The sequence below is a fragment of the Nanorana parkeri genome, unplaced genomic scaffold (assembly GCF_000935625.1).
Source record: "Nanorana parkeri isolate BGI_ZX_2015 unplaced genomic scaffold, ASM93562v1 scaffold63, whole genome shotgun sequence".
Classification (NCBI taxonomy): Eukaryota; Metazoa; Chordata; class Amphibia; order Anura; family Dicroglossidae; genus Nanorana; species Nanorana parkeri.
In genome coordinates, this window is record NW_017306331.1 from 495759 (window position 1) to 504032 (window position 8274).

Genomic DNA, 8274 nt, shown 5'->3' on the forward strand with positions numbered 1-8274 from the left:
TAGACAGAGGAAGTGAGGGCAAATGTTTCTAATGAAGCCCCAGATAGCAGTCAAAACCTGATAGGGGATCTAACCTTTCCCCACTCTATCCAAAACTCAGAACAGCAGTTTTAGCTAGACACTTTAAGGTTGCTATTAGTGGTTTGTACATGGTCTAATGTGCTTTAAATAGCTCCTGAGTGTTCAGGAAATGCCATCCAACTACCATGGACCCTTTCTTGTCCCAAACACACCCCTGTAAGACTTATTATTGTATTTTTGTTTGTTTCACAGAAGGAAATGAACAGTGACAAAGTAAACTAAATATTTTAAAGCAACAATTTGCATATACTAATCAAATGCACAAGAAAAAAAATAAAAACAGGAATACAAAGAACACAACTCCAAAAAGCACACACCCCCTAAATGAAGAAAAAAATAGTTTTTTTTAGGTATATTTCACATTCACAAGAAAATCAATTAATCAAAATCACTCAGCTCATCCCTAATCTCTATGTAATCCACGTTTAGCTTCAAATTGCAGCAACCAGAAGCTTTTTTTCAATGAAACAACATAAAATGCACAAATATGAATTAAAGGACCTTAAAGTGAACAGTTTTCCACTACCTTACTATGTGGACCAGCTATGTATTTAGTAGATCCCCGCTTCTCAATGGTAAATACGTTCATTTTGGCTAGTCTTTCCGTATAACTGAAGTCCTTCATGCCCCCATCAATTTACATGCCTTTCTCTATACTCTTTCCAGCTGCACAACATCCTTTCCCGGTGCCTCTATGGCAGCATACCAAAGGTATGCTGCCATGGATAGTCACCAGGAAAGAAAAATTACTGGTAAGTATGATACAATTTTCATTTTTTGTAAAATGATGCCCAATGCTGAACTGCATAGTCAAACTAAGCCCTTAGGCGGCATAGTTTTTGTGCGTTTGCATGTTTATGCACGTTCGGCACATTTTTACGTGCATGAAAACACGCGAACATGAAGACGCGCATTTTGACTGGCAGATTAACAAACACTGTGGTCAGTGGACGAACGTGTGTCGAAACGCGCACAAAACAATGTGCTTCTGCCGCATGGTTTCTGGCGTTTCCATTGAAGTCTATGGGGGAAAAACGAGCTTGAAACTGCCAAAAGAAGCTCATGTACCTTTTTCTGTGTTTGGCGTTTTGCTGCTCAGCTTTTCCTACTGCTCAAAAACGCCTAGAGGTGAACCAGACCGAAGGTCTTACTAATGCTTTGTCCAGAGCAAGATTATGCAGGTTTCTTTGCAGGAGTCAATGGGATTGATTTATTAAAGACAAATAGGCTGTCTACTTTTGCAGGAGAAGTTAGCTTGGTGAATGTGGTGAAATTTCACTTTGCAAAGAATATCCAATCATGTGCAAGAAAAAAATACAGTATTTTTGGTTGCACATAATTGGATGATGGATGATCAGCAGAGCTTCACCTCATTCACTAAACTAAGGGGAAACTGCCTCTGCAAAGTGAAAATTCCCTTGCAAAGTGAACAGCCGATTGGCTTTTAGTAAATCAATTCCTATGTCTCTTTTAATGCAAGAAAGTATCTTGCTCTAGAAGCTGCAGATGGACATTGCATGCGGTTTTTTGGTCTACCATCAACCAGGACGCCTACTAGATCCTTCTTGGTCATTGATTCACCCAAATTTGCTCCTTCTAGCTTGTATGATGCATGTATGTTTTTAGTCCCCAAGTGCATAACTTTCCATGTATTACCATTAACCTCCCTGGTGATATTCCGGAGTGTGGCTCGGGGTTTGTTTTCAGTACCAAGAGTGGTAACCCTGAGCCACACTCGGGATTGCGCAAAAGTGTCACTTACCTTGTCCCTGCGAGCCCACGGTGTCCCCTGCTGTGTGTGCCTGACCGATGCCGGCATTCAGCTGTCAGTTTCGTTTTCGGCAGGAGCGGGGGGGCGGAGCCGGTGGGAAATTCAAAAGTGCAAACATGGCATTTACACAGAATACACACAATACAATGAAAAATGTCATCTTTTAGAAAAAATTATAAATGCACACTTCATAAAAGAAAAAAAAAAGTGCTTTTATTTTTTGCATTGGAGCCAGTAAAACATTGCAATTGTGGTGAGTGGAACAGGGGATTGCGGGTGCAATGCTGTGGCTCCTGCAGACTCTTCCTCCTGTCCATGTCAGTACCTCAGTACATTCAGTAAGATTAACGGAGGAAGAATGAATGTACTACAAGTGTGATGATGTCACCACACTAATATTTCATTGAGAAAAGCATCTCTGAATGGATGATGCTGCTGTCATCCATTCACATACCTGTGGGGGGAAGTACCCCGCGATTCAGGTAAATGGGAGGGGGGTTGAAATGTGACCATGTTTCATGTTACACCCTGAATATAGCTGTAACATGAAACATGGCCAGAAAGGTAAACTTAGCCTTTAAAGCTCATTTGTCATGTAGTTCCTCAATCAACCAGTGCATACAGGTCAGCTTGTAAATAGAAATCTTTCAAGGACCATATTCCACATGTATGATTGAAATAAAATATAAGGACATGTTAATAAATATAGGGTGAATCTGGTGCAGTCCCTTATCTGGATTCTTCCACATTTACCGCAAGCACTAAATGCCGTCTTTTGCAAATGAGGATTTTAGGCTAAAAGACAAAATGAGGAGGGACAGGGAATTACGATTCCTTTTGGCATTTTTCTTCTGCCACAAATTGATTTATTATGAATCAGGTGGCCCTTATCATAAAACAACCCTATAGCATTATTCTCTGGAATAGTTTTGTATGGGATTAATGATGTCTCTGTGGATATGTATAACTTTGCTGCATTATTTTGCTCTTTATAACCATTGTGAGGCAGCCTGGTGCTGATGAGGTTAGGGACACTGAAATGTTACACTGGGAATGGAAACACTTGAGAGCTGCCATTGCCAACACACCAGTAGGCAGTATGTTACAATCTCCATATACAGGAAAGTTATAATTATTTGAGATGTATGTCTGGAAATAAGTTCATATTCACTGTGCATGTGGTGAGAACAGCAAACCTACTTTACTCCTAACAGAAAATGTCTACATTACAAGGAAAGGCCTTCCCACATCTAACTAGCTTATGTTAATGGTTAAGCATGTCCTAAAATAGCTTACACTTATTCCTAAATATTGGCTCCACCATTGGCCTAATGTAAAGTACATCCATCATACTGTGGTCAACGAGCATTGACAGCGACCTGAAGAAACATGCTAGCTCAACTGATGATTTGTTTTAAGAGGTACATGATTGGTACATGATTGGTCCTGTTATCCTAAACTTAACTAAACTACCAGTACCCTATAAAAAATTCACATGGCCATAAGCACTATCATCACCGAAACCAACAAACAGCATTGTATCTGGGTTTTAGATGTCAATATCTGATTATTCTTGGACGCTTTTGTTGGAACATTGAATACTGATCATAAAGCACTCAAAATAAAAGAAGCAAATAATAATATAATACTACTACCACTATGTTGTACTTCCACGTCTCTGATGTTTTACAGCAGTGTTCTAGCCCGCAATGAGTAAAACGGTACCTCCAAGCTACGAGGACACGGTCCTCATAAAGGACTCAAGCTTTATATCTGCAAGTCGTTATCGGGTCAGGTTTAAAATTACTTGCATATATCATTTAGGTAGGTAATATAAGCCACTCAATACGAGCTAAGACAAAACACCATTAGACTCCAAGATGAGTTGTCTCTTTAATTATAGACCTCATAGTGATCCATGTAACATGCTGGCCTTTCAGTTCATGCCAGAATAGGGTTAAGTAGCCTCACTTCATTTAAAGGGACACTTTAAGGAAACATTACCTACTTTTAAAACTCCATGCTGTGCCCACAATGCCCCTCTCCATATCTAAAACAAATATTTACTAAGTACACACTTAAAGTTATCCGGTTGCTTTAGAGAACTTTTCCATTGAAGGCATACCTTTAAAAGAACGGTGTAAGTATTCGCCTTTACTGCCGTCCATGCCATTGAACACCACTCTGATCCTGAGACATTGTCCCCCAAAGTCCGCTGGGAAACCAACACTAAATGGGAGTGTAAATCTCTTGGGTCCCCCCAGCTTTCACTAGTATTTCTCTCTGACCACCATAGTACCAATGTCTCCTATAATGACATAGGGAGCAGGAGGTCAAAGGTCCAATCAGTGGGATCATTTTCTGTTGCAATGTTTTATGTAATCTCAGAACCTGGGAAATAATGTGTGAGGTCAGGCAACTGGCAGGGCAGCAACTGCGAAACATCAGGTGTCCTCTGACCTCTTAAACCCAAGCTCATCAGGGCACTGCCAAAGCATAACAGGATACTACCAAATGGGCAGCAAAAGTGACATAGGTCTATATCCCTCCAAAGACTTGATGGTAGGTTAATTGGCTCCTGTTTAAATTGGTCCTGTATGTATGATAATACGTAATACAGTTTTGGATATAGAGGAGAATGTTTTGGATACAGTGGAGAATGGCCACTGCCTAGATGCTATTGTCATCTGTATCCCTGCTGGGAGGATTAACTCTCTTCATTTGTCCTGGTGATCACAAATGGTGGAACAGATAGTGATGAGAAATCCAAAATTATACTTTTAGTTGGAGGGAAAATCTTCCAATACAGACAACTGTCAAAGGTGGGATTTACACTTCGGGGGTATTTCTAATCACGTCCTGTTGTGTCTCGAAAACAGGATTTAAGGAGATATCAACAGGACACAAACAACAAAACAATAAAAATCTGACGGATTATTTACCTTGCATTCTACAATAAACTAAACAAAGGTTTAGAATGGCGATATACTTTCACAATAGCTTCAGTGAAACTGTGCAAAGAAGGAAAAGTAAAGAAAGTTCTCTTCGGTCATCTGAGCTATTTATTTACAAGCTAATGAAACAAGGCTTTCTTGGCAAATGGGAGAAAAATTGCTATGTTCACTTATCCTACCTAAGTAAAACATCCATCAGTTATTACATTAGAAAGCTCCATTCAATGCAAACATGTGAACAACTGTGACAGAACCCCCCAGACTCTCTCCGCATTCTCGTGTTTTCCAGACCTCATTAGTCTAATAATTACGGTAAGCGGATTGAAATGTGTACTTGGCCTGACATTTTGTTCTTACTGCAATTTTCATCCTAAGGAGTAAAATAATAAGGCTGGAGTAAAAATGGAATAGGTATTGCAGAAAACAAACACATCTGCGATGCAGGAACAGCATGTACCTCAAATTAACAATATGGAACAATTGTACAGCTGAAAGCATTGCTTTCTTTCTAGTTTCTTGTGTGTTGAAGGACAGACATTGTGCAAGCTGAATGATAGTGGATAGAAAGGCCTGGAAACACATTAAGTGACTTTTTTTCAGCTACTGACCCAGTAACAACACAGACTGACTGTAGTTTAATACTCCAGCATACTAAAGCAGGCAAATCCATGTATTTGGGTGTGAATGTCAGGAAGGAACATGGCATTACTGAACAAATATGTTGAAAATGAGCTCTATGGGTGAGAGAACCTTGGCATCCTGAGACCTCTGGAAAACCTCTTGTAGGACGAGGAACCAGTATAGATAGATAGATAAATAGATAGATAGATAGATAGATAGATAGATAGATAGATAGATAGATAGATAGATAGATAGATAGATAGATAGGTAGATAGATAGATTAGATAGATTTATTTATTTGTCACATACATAATCGTACAAGTATGATATGCAGTGAAATGCTTACACGACTGCAAGAAGGAGAGGGAGAAGTACAAGTAGAGAGAAGAATCAATAATAATATAACACTTTGACATCACAAAATAAAATATAAATGTTAAAATTTAAATATTAAGAATTAAATTAGACTAAAAATGCAAATACAGTATGAAGTGTAAAGTGTGCGAGTGCTAACAGCAGCAATACGGAGTGAATGAATTAAGGTGATGACCAGCAGTGTATTGACCTTTCTTTGACCATTCTTTTTAAAGTGCAGATGTGCAGTAAATGTGAGTGTAAGAACATTTACCTTATCAGGCAGTAGAATGTATGTCTATATAGAGATCTGATTGAGAGACCCTATAGCCTGAGGGAAGAAGCATCTCCTCCTTCTCTCTGTGTTGGCCTTCAGGGAGCGAAAACGCTTCCCAGACCTCAACAAAGAGAAAAGTCCATTGTTGGGATGGCTGAGGTCCCTCACGATCTTCCTGGCCTTGGTCCAGCACCGCTTGCTGTAGATTGAATTCAGGTCAGGGAGTTTAGTTCGGATGATTCTCTCAGCTGATCGCACCACCCTCTGAAGAGCTCGTCTGTCCTGCACGCTGCTGTTCCCAAACCAGGTAGTGGTGTTTCCCATCAAACAGGCTCTGAGGACACGACCTGAGATTCCGTCCCGTCCTGCTGCTTTCCTAGTGTTCACTCTCCTGAATGCTCACGTCATGCTCAGAAATGACGAACGCGTTCCCAGAATTGGCATTTTCTTCCTGTCTGCAGCCGTTACCGTTAGCTGCAGCCTCGAAACGAGCGAAGAAGGTGTTCAGCTCGTCTGCCAAGGACGCGTCCGCCTTCATCATGCCGGATGTTGGTGCTTTATAGTCCGTCATTGTCCTTAGTCCCTGCCACAGGCTTGTAGAGTCACTCTGTTGGAACTGTGCCTCCAGTTTTCTTCCGTAGCGTTGCTTCGCTTCTTTTACCGCTTTTCGGACCCTGTGCGACGCAGCCTTAAACAAGCCCATATACCCCGATTCAAGTCCCGCATTATAGGCCACGGTACGCGATCTCAGAGCATCGCGGATGGTCTTATCCACCCACGGCTTCTGATTGGGAAACATTCTGATGGTCTTTTTCGGTATTATGTCATCTACCAGTTTCCCAATAAATCCCACAACCGCTTCCGTAAACACGTTGATGTCATCAGAGCTGCGTCGGAACATGTCCCAGTCTGCGTCATCGAGTGCGCCCTGTAGAGCGGCCTCCAATTGGTCCGTCCGGCGTGCAACCTCCCTCTGTTTGTATTTTGGCATGAGGAAGATGGCTATATGATCTGATTTCCCAAACGGGGGACGAGGTTGTGCCCTGTAACCCTCTTTGACTGTCGTGTAACAATGGTCCAGTGTTCTTTCACCCCTGGTGGGGCAGGAGATGTGCTGATAAAAGTTTGGCGCCGTGCGTTTGAGGTTGGCGCTGTTAAAGTCCCCTGCCACAATAAGAGCAGCGTCCCGGTGTTGTGTTTGGTGCTGTGTGAGTGCCTCATGCAGCTCGCATAAAGCAGTGTCCGTGTCTGCTTGGGGTGGAATATAAACAGCGCTGACTATGACCGATGTAAACTCCCGAGGAAGGTAAAAGGGACGACATTTGATTGCTAATAGTTCCAGGTTGGGTGTGCAGGAGCGTGTGAGAGGAACGACACTCGCGCTGTTACACCAGCTACTGTTCACCATTAGACACACGCCGCCACCCCTTGATTTACCCGAATCCAAAGTTCTATCCATGCGGTGAACCGAGAAAAACTCGGCCGGCTGGATGGCATGATCCAGTACCGCTGGGCTTAGCCATGTCTCGGTGAAGCAGAGGAGATTGCAGTCCCGAATGTCTCTCTGAAACTTTACCCTGGCCCTGATGTCATAGAGCTTGTTTTCCAGCGACTGGACGTTGGCAAGCAGGATGCTTGGCAGAGGTGTGCGGTGCGCACGGGCTCTCAGCCTGTTCCTAATCCCGGCTCGTTTTCCCCGGGGCCGCCGCTTCGGTTTGCGTCCTTTGTTCTCCCACAGGATCTCACTCGGCCAGCTTGGATCCAGGGTTAAAACCGTCAAGTTGTAAGGAATTGACCAGTTTAAATGTCCTTGAAGTCAATTTAAAACCGAAAATAGGAACGGTGGTCAGAGCAGTCGTGACGGCAGCCGACTACACCGGCGCCATCTTGGTATACCATCAAGTATACCATGCTTGAAGACACCATGGGTACATTTAAGGTGGACTGGAACTCGAAATGTAAAGATTTGCTGTGTTATAGTGAATATTAGGATTCCTATAATATTCCCATATGATACATGCCTAAGCAGTACCCTGAAAAATGAATTCCTCCAGAAAAATAGCAGTGCACTTCCTGGTTTGTGATCGTGCCCAGACACTTGTGAGCCTACAGCCTCATAGTTGTACCCGCCGCCAAGCTACCCCCCAGCACTATCCAGCAAAGCATCTGCCGCCAAGCTACCCCTCCAGCATTATCCAGCAAAGCATTTGCTGCAC